Below are 15,532 nucleotides of genomic sequence, written 5' to 3' on the forward strand. Positions count from 1 at the left end.
TGAGTTTTGGGAGTCACAACCTGCCCTTGACGAATCCATGCTGACTATCTCCAATCAAATTGTTGCTTGCTAGATGATAATAAATCCTATCTCTTATAATCCTTCCCAAAATGTTTCCTACAACAGATGTAAGGCTCACACGTCTATAATTACCTGGGTCAGCCCCACTGCCCTTCTTGAACAAGGGCACAACATTTGCAATCCTCCAGACCTCTGGTACTGAACCTGTAGATAATGAGGACTCAAAGATCAAGGCCAAAGACTCTGCCACCTCCTATCTGGCTTCCCAGACAATCCTCGGAAAAATCCCATCTGGCCCAGGGGATTTACGAACTTCACACCTTCTAGAATTGATCACACCTCCTCCTTACTAACCTTAATCCTTTCAATTCTAGTAGCCCGTAACTCAGTCACCTCCTCTACAATATTCTCCTGTTCCTCAGTGAAAACAGATGAGAAATAAGCATTTAGCACCTCTCCAATCTCCACAGGGTCCACACACAACTTCCCACTTCTGTCTTTGACTGGCCCTATTCCTACCCGAGACATCGTCTTATTCTTCACATACCTATAGAACGCTTTAGGGTTCTCCTTTATTCTACCTGCCAATGTCTGCTCATGTCCCTTCCTTGCTCTTCTTAACTCTCTCTTTAAATCCTTACTAGCTCATCTGTAACTCTCCATCGCCTCATCTGAATCATCTTGTCTCATCGTCACATATGCCTCCCTCTTCTGCTTAACAAGAGATACAATTTCTTTTGTAAACCACAGTTCCCTTATCGCTCCCTCCCTGCCTGACAGGGACATACTTATTAAGGACAGCAATATCTGTTCCATAAACCAGCTCCACATTTCGATTGTCCCCATTCCTTGCATTTTGCTAACCCATTCTATGCCTCCTAAGTCTTGCCTAATCACATTATAATTGCCCTTCCCCCATCTATAACTCTTGCCCTGTGGCATATTCCTAACCCTTTCCATTGCTACAGTAAACATAACCAAATTATGGTCACTCTGTCCAAAGTGCTCACCTACCACTAAATCAAACACCTGGCCTGGTTCATTACCAAGTACCAGATCCAGTGTGGCCTCCCCTCTCGTCGGCCCTTCGACATACCGAGTCAGGAAACCCTCCTGCACACATTGGACAAAAACTGATGCATCCGACATACTAGAGTTATAGCATTTCCATTCAATGTTAGGGAAGTTAATAGCTGCCATAATGACCACCCTGTTCTTTTCACTCCTGCCCAGAATCATTTTGCCAATCCACTCTTCCACATCCCTGGAACTTTGCAGGGGCCTATAAAAAACTCCCAGCAGTGCGACCTCTCCTCTCCTGTTTCTGCTCTCAGCCCATACCACCTCATCAAAAGTTCTTTCAGCCACCGTTGTACTGTCCTTGGCTAACAAAGCCACACCTCACCCTCTTTTACCATCTTCCCTGACCTTAATGAAAGATCTAAACCCTGGAACTTGCAACATCCATTCCTGACCCTGCTCTATCCAAGTCTCTGAAACAGCCAAAACATCGAGGAAAATGACAGAGTAAAAGTTTCCATAAAATACAAGCTGTTTTGCCGTACATTAGGAGAATCAGGAATGGCCCTTTTTTTCCCCATCTCGGGATGAACCCTCACCATCACTCACAGAGGTAATGAACAGCAGGAAAAATCTTCACCACTGACTACCTGCACTCACCTATCACCTTCCCACCTACCTTCCCCAGCCCCCACTCTGTTTATGTTTCAGTTCCCGTCCCCTCCCCCATTTCTGAAGAAGGGTCCTGAACCATCAACTTTCCTGCTCCTCTGATGGTGCCTGGCTCGCTGTGTTCCTCCAGCTCCACACTGTGTCATCTGTGACTCCAACACCTGCAGTTATTGCTATCTCCCTGTGAGCGATGTCAGCTTTGGTTCAATCGGAGCACGGGGCGGGGCCAATGGAAGCGGCCTACCCTCCAGCCAATCAGAGCGAGTGAGATGTTTGTCTGTGTGAAAATCATGTGATCGCCTCTGTCCGCGGGCGCAATATCTCTGCGAATGAGGGTTAGCTGCTTGCCGAAGGTACAGTACACGGGATAAAAAGGAAAGCTGCAAAAAAACGGGAGGGAAATACTTTCGGTATTGACTGAGAGGCTTTATTAGCCGTTGATGCATGTCAGAAAACAAATTTTAACATGCCGGTCCCGTGTTTTGCAGCAAACGGAAAAACTGCTACGGACCTGAGGCTGCGATAGGCAGAGGTAATTGCCACCATCTTTATTAGGGGCAGTGATCTTCGGGACTCATGCCGGATCGCCATATTTATAGGTGGCAACCTGTAGTGGAACGCAAGCGCAGCCTTTCTTGCTTGGGAGGGGAGATTAGGACAAGAGAAATGTTTGTTTTTGTTTTTGTTTTTGTTTTTCTGGACTTCTTTCCCAGACTGAGACACGGCGTGTATTTCCTGGGAAGGACCTTTGACGCTGGCGGAGTACTGGCTTCAGGCAGTATAAATTGCTGCAAGTTATACGTTAGATATTTAATGGAGGAGAAATGTCGAAAACGTGTTCAGAACTGCATGTTCAAAAACAAAGTTGCTGGAAAAGCTCAGTAGGTTTGGTAGCATCTGTGAAAGGAAAAAAAATAACGTTTCGGATCCGCTAATCCTTGCTTAGAACTTCATGTTACCTGTTGCACTCTCACTGTAGGAAGTCCTGCTTTAAATATTATGATCTATTAAAGCATATCCGTTTGCCCAGTATTCATATGATTGGGATCAAATCACTGAAAGTGCTCTGAGTCCCCTTGTGCTCCCTGGTCAAATTTATTAATGTCTGACTTCCTCAGTCTCTAATAATGGGTGTATTTTACCTCTGCATCTTTCTGTGTGGGGGAGCAGGGTGCTTTTAAGAGGAGGATTTATACATAACTAACAGAAACCAAGAGAAATGTTTGCCTTTTCCAGACAATCTTGTGTTTTCTGGATTTCTGTCCAGGCCTGACCGTTATTTGTCTCTTGTGGATTTGCTTTACAGGATATTTATTGAGAATAATTTGCAGACCAGGATCCCAATGCAAGTTCTCCATTAAGCGGAGTGATCAGGATCTGAGTATCATTGACACTTAACAGTGAAAGGAAAGAGGTTTAACCATTCTATGCGTGGGAGAATACTCCTGGTAAGTTTGTAACTTGAAAGCAGGATATTCAAATTTTTGGTTTGATCACCTCTGGGATAAGTGTTCAGTTCTATACCCTGCAGCTGAGAAAGGAGATATTGGCCTGAGAGGGGTAGATTTGTCCAAACAACACCTCGTCTCTTTGAAAGAACTGTCATATTTAGTCCCATTCGCCCACTTCATGATTTTAGTCTATACATTTTTCATTCTTGAATACCTGCAAACTTCCTTTTAAAATTCCTGATGGGCACAAATTCCAGCACCCCTCCAGGTGGAATCTTCCATTTCCTGACAACTCCATTGATCCTGAAACTGCTGAAGTCTGTGTTGATTCCTGAGGTTTATAAATTATTGCATTTAACGTGAAGATGCTGTTCCCTGAGCTTCCATTGAGCTGCATTGAAACAGTATGGGAGGCTGAGATCAGAGTGGGTGTGAGCAGACAATGAAAATGAAAAGGCTGCACTGTGAGTGCTGCTTGGCTAAATGAGAGTGCTTTGGAGTTGGGTGAAACAGAAAGTGAAACTGAAAGATTGAGTGTGATGCTCAGTCTCAGTTTGGGCAGTTCAGAAAGTCTCTCAGTCCTAATGGAAACAGCCAATTGATATTTGATATCGTAAAGAATTTTCTTACAGTTTTTAAAGTATATATTAGCTTAAATAAAGTTAGGGGCTTTAGGTTTATAATAGTAATGTTTGAAATGAAGGGGGAGGACCTAGCTTAATTAAATTCTTTTTAAGGCAGAAACTGGCTTAATCTGGAGAGAAGTCATAACAGAAGACATCACATCTGTGGTGTGCTCCTCTTGCACAATAGAACATAGGCTCTTGATGTTGTGTCGACCTGTGAAACCACACTGAAGCCCATTTAACCCACACTATTCCATTATCATCCATATGTTTATCCAAAGACCACTTAAATGCCCTTAAACTTGGCGAGTCTACTACTGTTGCAGGCAGGGCATTGCACGCCCTTATTACCCTGAGTAAAGAACCTACCTCTGACATCTGTCCGATATCTATGACCCGTCAATCTAAAGCTATATCCCCTCGTGCTAGCCAGCTCCATCTGAGGAAAAAGGATCTCAGTGCCCACCCTATCTAATCCTCATATCATCTTGTATGTCTCTATTAGGTCACCTCTGAACCTTCTTCTCTCTGACGAAAACAGCCTAAAGTCCCTCAACCTTTCCTCATAAGACCTTCCCTCGATACCAGGCAACATTCTGGTAAATCTCCTGTGCACCCTTTCCAATGCTTGCACATCCTTCGTGCAATGCGGTGACCAGAACTCCGAGTGCGGCCGCACCAGAGTTTCGTACCGCTGCAATATGACCTCATGGTTCTGAAACGCAATCCCTCTATCAATAAAAACGAACACATTGTACACCTTCTTAACAACCCTATCAACTTGTGGACACTTTCAGGGATCTATGTACATGGACACCGAGATCTCTTTGCTCATCCACACTATCAAGAATCTTACCATTAGCCCAGTACTCTGTATTCCTGTTACTCCTTCCAATGTGAATCACCTCACAGTTTTCCGCATTAAACTCTGGGACATTACCAGTGTCCCTATTGGCTATTTGTGCAGGAAGTGTGTCCATCTGCAGCTACTGGTTAACTGCTTTTCAGAGCTTGAGCTGTGGGTGCAGTCAGTATGGAGCATCCATGGTAACTGAGAAGGTTGTGGTCGCATTCTCAACAGACTGGTCACGCAGCAGGTGAAGATTACACAGACAGCAAGAGAATGGGTGACTATCAGACAAGTAAAAGGCTCAGAAAGGAAGTGCTAGAGTCATCTCCCTCAAATAGATATACTGTTTTGGGTACTGTTCGGTTGGGGGGTTGGGGGTGGGGGAGAGAGGTGGGGGATGTTGGGGTGGCCACTCGGGAAGCAGCATCAGTCAGGTTCATGGCACTCGGAGTAACTCCGCTGCATAGAAGGGGAGGGAAACGATAAATATGACTGTAGAGACAGGGGATTCAATAGTAAGGGATAGAGAGAGACATGAATCCAGGATGGTATGTTGCCTCCCTGGTGCCAGGATTAGCAATGACATGGAGCAGCTTCAGGACATTCTGGAGTGGGAGGATGAACATCCGATTGTACCAGTGACATAGGAAAACCAAGGGAGGAGGACCTGAAAGCTGAAGATAGGAAGTTAAGAGATACACTAAAATACGAGATCTCAAATATAGTATTGTCAAGCTTACACCCAGTGCCACATTGTTGTCGGGAGAAGTTTGTGTTGTGTTCAGTTGTACGAGTGACCTTTATTCAGAGCTCTGTTACCACATGTGTGGGAGAGGCCAGAGTCCACTCCAAACCTGGCTTTCACATGAGGCCTAATTCCCCTCTTAAATACAGCTCAGATTGGAAGAGTGGACAATGACATTCAGACTTTCCCTGGCTGATTGTGATATTTTTATTCCATTCGCTAGATGTTATTTACATGCAATATTGTTGTCATTGTTAGCCACACACCCCAAATCAATATACCCAATCCAGTAAGCAAACCACTTTCCTAGGATGGTGACGGCGAGTACGAGGGGGCATAGCTTTAAATTGAGGGGTGAAAGATATAGGACAGATGCCAGAGGTAGTTTCTTTACTCAGAGAGTAGTAAGGGAATGGAACGCTTTGCCTGCAACGCTAGTAGATTTGCCAACTTTAGGTACATTTAGGGTGTCATTGGATAAGCATATGGACGTACATGGAATAGTGTAGGTTAGACGGGCTTGAGATCGGTATGACAGGTCGGCAAAACATCAAGGGCCGAAGGGCCTGTACTGTGCTGTAATGTTCTATGTCCTATGTTCAAACAATCGTGGACAACACTATGTTCAGTCCTAAACCCTTCTATAATCTCCTGAGGTTAGCTCGAAAACTACTTCGTCTGTCTTTGGGACCTTACAATGCTTTGGCAGTTATATTCCTCCTCAGACATTTGCCAGCTGCACCACATTTTTTTGCCAAAAACCAAAATAGTAGCTTATCACTAAGAACTTTTCCAAATTCTCTACTAACTGTAGTGTGGATTGTTAGGAATTGTGATAAAGTCTTTTAAACTCAACTCTGATATAAAGTAACTACAATTTTGTAATACAGTTGACAAATTGTGGAAAAATCCCTCTGTCACTTCAGCTTAAAAGATCAAACAGTGTTTCTGACTTGCTGCTGCAGTTTACAACCCCAACAATTTGTATGCTGCAAATGATTTTTAAAGTGAAGTTTCATTTTCTACTCTAAGCGCTTTCCATTATTACTTTCTTGTTTTAATAAAGAGCATCTATTCAAACTCCACCGAGGGTGAAATTCAGTCACTTTAGAACTTTACCAAGCTGTTAAACAGAACTTGTTTAGATTTCACAAATAACTAAGGCACTAACCATATCTTCACTTTGGATTTTGTAATCTATCTTTGTCACTCTTCCGTTGATCTTTGGATGTAAGAATTTGTTCAAATTATCCGTATCTACATTTCAATTGTTTTATCTCTCTGCAGCCCTGACTTCTCTCTTTATAATCTTCCTTTGCCCCTTCCTATGTTGTTGGTCTTTTAGAGGTTGTGTTTACACCGTTTATTGCTTTGCCTTCCATAATGATGCAGTGAGCTGCTTTTATTGCTGACAAACATTTGCTCAAGGAATTTAGCTAACCGTTTCACGTTAATTGGTTGTTTGCATTTCTGGTTACAATTACCTAAACAGTTCAGAATGCTGTAGGATCAGACTTTTGCTTCTACTTTTCATTAAGTAACAAACTTGTGATTGTGGCTGAACCGGGCCTTTAAACACTGCCTCTTGTTAAAATGCTTATGTGTTTTGAACTGCCTGTTAACAGAAACCCAAGTAAATTCCCTAATGTTCCTTCTCAACAGGACTCTTTTATATCCCCACAGGACCTTTCGTGATCTAATCCCGTAACAGTGTGAGCTGCTACAATGCACATGCTAGTAAAAGCATAAGAGGACAGATGAGATGAGTGCATGGCTGGAGCTATAACTTAAAAAGATTTGGATTCCTGAGGCATTGAGACTGTTTGTTTGTTTCTGGGGAAGGTGGGACATGCACAAGCTTGAACAATTGTCCTGGGCAGAGCTGGGACAGATATTCTTGTTGATGCTTTTGCTAGTTCCACTGGTGAGGATTTAAACTCGTATGACAGGGGAATGGGAACCAAAGTATACCTTTAGCAGTAAAAGACTCAAATCAGCAAATGGGACGTGAAATTAGTTCATGATGTTGTCGGTGGCTGAAAGATTAAAAGAAAGAAGGATTAATCAAGATCAAATCTCTTTTCATACATCAGTCCTGTGATCCCAGGAATTGGTCTGGTGAACCTTCTTTGCGATCATTCAGTAGCCAGACCATCCTTCCTTTGGAAAGGAGAACAAAGGTGCACACTACTGCAGGTGTGGTCTCACCAAGGCCCTTATAGAAAGACATCCCTCCTCCTGTACTCGAATCCTGTCACAATGAAGGCCGAAATATCATTTGCATTCTTCACTACTTGCTGCTGCCTGTTTCCTAAAAGAGAATAGGAGAGAAACACGGAACTAAATGGGGTCAGACAGTCGGGTACAATTGTTGAACACACTGTCCCCATTGTATCGGTGCTGGCCATCAAGCACCTATTTAAGCTAGGCCCGTTTTCTGGCACTCGGTGTGTAACCTATATTATGGTGCAGTGGATGATCATCTCAACACTTCTTCAAGATTGCAATGGTTCCTGCATCTATTAACATTTCAGATGCTGCCAGATCTACTGTGTATCTCCATCTTTTTCTGTTTTTATTCCAGATTTCGGGTATTTTGCTGTGTATTCTTAGTCCTTCAGAAGCATCAGAGGGTATGGGGAGAAAACAGGAATTGGATTCATTTTCAGATGTATAAAATGCCTGCCCTTCATGTCTGTCCAAACTCTATCTCTTTTTGTAGTTTTGGGCAAACGCTGACTGTTTCCTTTCCCTGAAGGACATTAAATGAACCAGTTCAGTTTTACTGATAATCCAGCAGTGCCCCTCAGTGTTGCATCCACAATTGACCAGATTAATTTCTGAGTTTCACAATCTTTGTGTGTGTTCTTCTGGTTTCTCTCTCTCTCTCTCTCTCTCTCTACGTTTCTTTTTTTTCTTCAGTTTGAAATTTTGATTGCATTCAGAGAAATCAAACAAAACCACATCCAGATCTGACACTCAATCTGTTTGTCATAACCTAATTATCTCAGGATTTTGAACATTAAAGGAAGAAGCACTGTTCACACCAGGGAGAAATGCGTATTGTCTGTGTGTCGAAGAGTCTTTGAAGATTCATCTGAAATGCCCAAACACCAGCGCAGTCACACTTGGGAGAGACTGTGGAAATGTGGGGATTGTGGGAAGGGATTTATTTACCCATCCCAGCTGGAAATGCACCAACGCAGTCACACTGGGGAGAAACCGTTCATTTGCTCTGATTGTGGGCTGGGATTCACTCAGTCAAGCAACCTGCTGAAACACCGAGTTCACAGTGGGGAGAGACTGTTCACATGTTCCGAGTATGGGAAGGGATTTGCTCGCTCACTCAACCAACCTGCTGAGACACCAGCGAGTTCACTCTGGGGACAGACCATTCACTTGTTCTATGTGTGGAAAGGGATTCACTCAATCATCCCAACTGTTAACACACCAGCAAGTTCACCACAACCACATTTGAAGGATTTTGCCCTTAAATCAAGGAATGAACTTTGATCTTTGGGCTGTTTGTACTGGTGTCATTAGTCCCTGCTCAAAACTTGATCTTCTCTTGGGAAATAAGGTAGGGCAGGTGACTGAGGGGTCAGCAGGGGCGAGAATATTTTGGGGCCTATGATTGTATCTCTATTAGTTTTAAAATAATTATGGAAAAGGATAGACTTTGGTCTAAGAGTCAAAGTTTTAAATGAGACTAAGGCCAATTTTGACACTACTATGCTCCTTAAAAGCACAGTAAGACCGCCTATGTGTGGGAATGCACGAGTTGGGTGAGATACAAAAAAGTATTTTACATCAGTATTTACTGTGATCAAGGATACAAAAGCTAAAGAACTTAGAGAAATGAATGTGTATCTTGAAAAGTTCCATGTTGTGGAGGAGGTGGTGCTGGATGCCTTACAGACCATAAAGGTGGATAAATCCCCAGGACCTCTTCAGGTGTATTCTCGAACTTTGCGGGAAGCTAGGCTTGCAATTGGGCCCCTTGCTCAGATATTTGCACCATTGACAGTCATAGGTGAGCTGTTACACTGGAGGTTGGCTAATCTGGTGCCATTGTTTAAGAAAGGTGGTAACAGAAAACCAGGGAACAATAAACTTTTGGTGAGCCTGACGTCAGCTGTGGGTAAGTTGTTGGAGGGAATTCTGAGGGATAGGATTTACATATATTTGGAAAGCGTGGACTGAATGGGGAATAGTCGACATGGCTTTGTCCATAGGAAATTATGTCTTACTAACTTGATTGAGTTTTTTTGAAGAAGTTAGAAACAAGATTGATGGCAGAGCGGTGGATGTTTTCGATATTCCGCATGGTCGACTGATTAACAAGGTTAGATCACATGGAATCCAGGGAGAGCTGGCCATTTGGAAAGGCGTTTGACCTGCAGTATGCTGCAAGGATTGGTACTTAGTAGCTATAACTCGTACATTCACATCCAAATCATCTTTATAAATGACAAAATGGAGTGGACCCAGCTCTGATCCTTGCAGCACACCACTGGTCACAGGCCTCCAGTCTACAAAGCAACCCTCCACCAGCACTCCGTCTTCTACCTTCAAGTCAGATCTGTTTCCAAATGACTGGTTCTCTCTGTATTCCATGTGATCTGACCTTGCTCATCAGTCTACCATGAGGAACCTTGTCAAACGCCTTAGTGACATCCATATAGAATACATCCACCTCTTTGCGCTATTCAATCCTCTTTGTTCCTCCATCAAAAAAAAATCAAGTCAGTGAGACATGATTTCCTACACACACAGCCATGTTGATTATCCCTAATCAGTCCCTCCCTTTCCAAATATTTCAAGTACTATCCCTCAGGATTCCTAGAACGACTTTCCCACCACTAATATCAGGCTCACTGGCCTATAGTTCCCTGGCTTTTCCTTACCACCTTTCTTAAATAGTGGCACCACATTAGCCAACTTCTGGTCCCTCACCTGTGGATATCGATGACACAAATATCTCAGCAAGGGGCCCAGCAATCACTTGCCTAGCTTCCCTCCGAGTTCTCGGATACGCCTGATCAGGTCCCAGGAATTTATCCGCTTTTATGCGTTTAAAGCATCACTACCTCTGTAATATGGATAATTTTCACGATGTTGCTATTTATTTCCCCACAGTCTATATCTTCCATATCCTTTTCTGTAGTAAATACTGATGCATAATACTTGTTTTATTATATTCCCCATTTCTTGCAATTCCACACATAGGAGGCATTGCTGCTTTTTAAGGGGCCCTATCTCCCCATAGTTATCCTTTTTGTTCTTAATCTATTTGTAGAATCCCACTGGATTTTCCTTAATACTATTTGCCTAAGTTACCTCATGTTCCCTTTTTGCCCTACTAATTTCCCTCTTAAGTATACTATTGTCATTATACTCTTGTAAGCATTCACTCAATCTCTGCTGTCTATACCTGACTTGTCCTTCCTCCTTTTTCTTGACCAAAACCTTGATTTCTCTAGTCATCCAGAATTCCCTATACCTACCAGCATTGTCCTTCACCCGAACAGGAGTATACTGTCCCTGAACTCTCGTTATTTCTTTTTTTTGAAGGCTTCCCACTTTCTAACCTTTCTTTTTTACCTGCAAACATCTGCCCCAATCAACTTTTGAAAGCTCTTGTGTAATACCATTAAAATTGGCCTTCCCCCAATATAGAGCTTTAACTTTCAGATCCGGTCTACTCTTTTCCATCACTATTTTAAAACTAATAGAATTATGGTCACTGGCCCCAAAGTCCTCCCCTGCTGATACCCTAGTCACCTGTCCTGCTTTATTTGCCAAGAGCAGGTCAAGTTTTGCACCTTCTGTAGTCGGTACATCACATACTGAATCAGAACATTTTCCTGTACACTCTCAGCAAACTCCGCTCCATCCAAGCCTTTTAGACCATGGAATTCCCAGTCTGTTTGGAAAGTTAAAATCCCTTCCATCACCACCCTGTTATTCTTACAGATAACTTCTTTCAAAATTATTTGTCAGATTCCTGCTGACTATTGGGGGTGGCTATAGTATAATCCCAATAAGGTGATCATCCCTTTCTTATTTCTCAGTTTCACCCAAATAACTTCCCTGGATGTATTCTCAGATATATCCTGCCTAAGTAACGCCATAATGTTATCCTTGCTCAAAAATGCCACTTTTCCCTCCTCTCTTGCTTTGCTTCCCCCTCCCCCTTCGACTTTCTATCCTTTCTATAGGAACTATATCTTAGAACATTAAGCTGGCAGCCCTGTCCATCTTTGAGCCTTGCCTCTGTAATTGCAATGATAACCCAGTTTCATGTTTCCAATCTTGCCCTGAGTTCCTCTGCCTTAGCTGTTAGGCCTCTGGCATTGAAATAAATGGCGTTTAATTTATTAATCCTTTCGCATTAATCTCAATAACAAATACGTAACTGTAGAGTAGGTTTTGAAAATGATAACGTTTTATTGCTGTATATCAACACATTCACACTGGGTAAAGACAATCCACCCACACAGTGTGTGAAAAGGGATTCCCTAGTTCATTAGGACGGGTTTTCATAGAATTCGGAGTATTCCTACAGTATGGAAACAGGCCCTTCGGCCCAAGAATTCCACACAAAACCTCAGAGCATCCCACCCAGACACATCTCCCCGTAGCCCACCAAATGTATGCATCACTGAACACTCTGGGCAATTTAGCTTGGCGAATCCACTAACCAGCACATGGGAGGAAACCAGAGCACCGAGAGGAAACCCACGCAGCCACAGGGAGAATATGCCAACAACCACATGCTCGGTTGCCCAAGGGTGGAATCAAATCCAGGTCTCTGGCACTGTGAGGCAGCAGTGCTAACCGCTGAGCCACTGTGGTTAACCACCAATGAGTTCCCAAGAATCTGTAGGAATTTTTGTTGCTCGTATTATCTGTATCCAAGTCATGTTATCTGGGCTTGTTTCTCATGATGTTTGAAAACACCACATGTCTGGTTACCTAGTTGGGAGAAAAAATGATATAAATTTTATTAAAACTACTGTGCATTCGATCTTTATTTCAAAAGCAGACTAATTTATTTTGAAAGGGGAGATGGAGAGCCTATCTCCTCTATCCTCACCTCCAACAAGTGCGAGGAACCTGTGGTTTTTATTTTTCACTCAATGACAGTCAGTACATTTCATATGAGCAACTGGGAACCGAGTCATCCCAAAATGCTTGCAACTTAGTGTATTAATGGTACACTATTACAATAATAACCATTACAATTCTTTTCTGAACCTTTTGCAGTTTTACAACATCCGTCCTTCAGCAGGAAGAGTAGAATTACACACAGTGGTTACACCTAAACTGGAATGGGAACTGCATCCTTGTGGGGGGTGGGGGTGGGTTTCCAGTACTGTTGGGGGTCATGTAAAAAGTTTAGCAGTGGGCTGAAATCCAGAGAATGTTCAAAATAATAATGGCCAAAAAGAGAAGAAACAAGAGAGTCTGGAAGGCATTGTCATTGGGCAATTAAGATATAAGCGAGTTTGCCAAGGGTGAATGGTATTTAATGCTTGGAGTCAGATGAATAAGGCAGATGATTTGAGGATACAAATTAGTGGGGTCATAAAGCCATTGCTGTCACTTGGACATGGTTAGCAGCTCAGTATTCCAGGATACAGGGCCTTCATGCAAGGCAGTGGAGGTGTTAAAGGAGGAGGAGATATTGTTATTTTGCTTCGGGAATCTATACAGCAATAAGGACAGGTGACATTTTTGAAAACCCCTTTAAATAAATAAGGAGACAGATTTTGAGAAAGTGTAGAAGTAGCAGGATTATGGTAGCAGAGACTTTCAACTTCCTCAACATTAATGGAGTCGTCATAATGTGAAGGATTTATCAGAATTTTTAAAATACATCCAGGAGAGCATTTTTTCAGCCATTAAGTAGAAGTCCCAACAAGGAAGGGGAAGGTCCTGGACTTGACTTTAGGTTACAAAGTTGAGCAAGTGGTTGAAGTTTCAGTGGGATAGCATTTTGCAGGCAGTTATTATAACTATTCGATTCAGGATTTGTGTGGAAAAGGGCAAGGATGGGTCTAAAGTCCTAAACTGATGCTGAAGTTATGAAGAAAGTAAATGGAATTTTGGCCTTAACTGCGAGGTGTTAGTGTTTTGAGGATCGGGACATCTTGTAACAACTGTATTGGATGTTGGTGAAGCCATATTGGTTTAGCTACTCGTATTTAAGAAAGGATATGCTGGCGTTGAATGCGGTGCAAAAGAGATTCGCTAAGCTGATTCATGGGATGTAAGGGTCATCAAGAATAGCTGGAGGAAGGGAATTTGCAAAGGGAAAATACTAAATAAACAGGTGGTGCCCAGTGTTGGGCTCGTACTCACAACTCTGCACTTAAACAGCGTATGTTCCAACAACTGAGTTAACTTGGCCTTCCACAGTCAATGTTCAAATCCTGCTTTATAAGGTGACAAATGGGTTTTTCACTGACGCCGCTGCAGTCCAAGGAAGTAAAAGGTAACTGCTTTAGAAAATCCCAAGGTTCCAATGTATTCTTCTCATTCACATTGCAATCCATTTTCAGTACTTGCTCCAGGATTTAACATTCAAAATTAATTTTGTGATGTTGTTGCCCTCATCTTTAAGTGCCCTGTATAACTCCAGTCACTCGGTCGAATGGTGAAAAAGTCTGTTTCAATAAACCAATTTTTTTCAGCTACAGTCTAAGAAATGTTCCTTTATTTGCTGAATCTCACACAACATTTTCTTTCTTCTGTGTGTCAACAACTTTTGCCAATTCTCATGTTACGGACTACATTTTCAGAATCTTTTTAACCAGAGGTTTCTGGTGCAGTTGTAAGACTTCATATTAAATGGTACAAAAAACCAAACGGGCTTAAAAGATGAGAAAGGAAATACATTTTTGTATTTTTGCGTGAAGACGGTTCAGTTACTGTGTGCTTGTTTCATATAAAATGGATGATTGAAGTGTTCACAGTGCACTATTTAAATAGCAAATACCAAGACCTTGTGAGCAAGCATTTAAGACATTTGACACATTGAGGGAATTAATTTAGAAACCCAAAATGTCCAGAAAATGTGCTGGATAAATTCAGCAGGTCTGTTATTTTCGCTCTTTTCGATTCAGGATGGGTATGGAAAAGGACAGAAATGGGTCTAAAGTCCTCTGTGGGTGCTGCAAATGATTAAGAGAGAAGATCGAATTTTAGCTTTAATTGCTACATAGTTGTTACAATTTTTAACAATTATGTAGGATGTTAGTGAAGCCATTCCTGCGGAGAGAAAGAAATAGTGCAAATATCTTGAAACTAACATGATTTCACTTGTCTCATTGCCAGACCTCCTATGTTTCTTTCACACTTTCTGTTAAACAGCAAGAAGTTCTTTTCTTGAGAAGAGAAAAGCTTGAGAGGTAACCTGAGAGAAATTGGAGACTCTGCAGGGATTTGAGGCAAAAATGGTGTTGAGGTTGAGGTTGTTAGAGATTTAAGAAATGGTAATGCAGTCTCGAGGCCTCTCCTGCTCCATGACTAAAATTTGGTGCAGCGACATCATCATTGAAGACAATAAGGATGACCACGACTTGTCAGTTACTGTGGCTGAACAGTCTAAGGTGCTGAATTAAGACTCCAGTCTTTTCATTGATGTGGGTTTGAATCCCACTGTTGCGAATGTTCCTTCAGCAACTGGCATTTTCTTCTCAGCAGGATTTTGCGAGTGCAAGAAAAGAGGAGACAATACACATATGACTTGCTGCATGAAGCAAAAAAGAATATACTTGAAGTTTTATTAAAGTTATCTTTTCAAGGAGCTACACAGACATGTTTGAGTGTACAGGAGACATAGAAACAAAATGGTACAACAGGGATGAGGAAGAACAGTGCGAGAGAGGGAGGGGAAAACCTATGTTGTCTCATCCTCAGCATTCATCCAGAACAGCAATCCGTGAGAGTAACCACTGCATAGTCCTGTGGAAAGTAGGTCCCATTCTAACTTTGAGAAAAACTTATCATGCTGTATGGTACTATCACGATGCTAAATTGGATAGTCTTTTAACAGATCTGTTGATGTATCTTTTTAGCACCTGTGATGCACTTTGGGCCAATAACACTCGAAATGAGACAGCAGAGATTTGAATCACTC

At 42.3% G+C, this 15,532-nt stretch overlaps 1 long non-coding RNA gene across 3 annotated transcripts; it reads left to right on the plus strand.

Annotated features, from left to right (window-relative positions):
• The first annotated feature begins 1,962 nt into the window (after window positions 1-1,962).
• On the plus strand, window positions 1,963-14,089 carry LOC132209383 (uncharacterized). Of its 3 annotated transcripts, none has more exons than XR_009445473.1 (3): window positions 1,963-2,066; window positions 2,202-2,245; window positions 3,020-14,089. It is a non-coding gene; the product is annotated as an uncharacterized LOC132209383 (long non-coding RNA). The 3 variants fall into 3 exon arrangements; XR_009445472.1 differs by having other exon boundaries at window positions 2,016-2,245; window positions 3,020-3,161; window positions 7,069-14,089; XR_009445474.1 differs by lacking the exon at window positions 2,202-2,245 and having other exon boundaries at window positions 2,002-2,066.
• The last annotated feature ends 1,443 nt before the right edge of the window (window positions 14,090-15,532 follow it).

This window comes from Stegostoma tigrinum, unplaced genomic scaffold, assembly GCF_030684315.1.
Source record: "Stegostoma tigrinum isolate sSteTig4 unplaced genomic scaffold, sSteTig4.hap1 scaffold_90, whole genome shotgun sequence".
In the NCBI taxonomy this organism is placed as follows: Eukaryota; Metazoa; Chordata; class Chondrichthyes; order Orectolobiformes; family Stegostomatidae; genus Stegostoma; species Stegostoma tigrinum.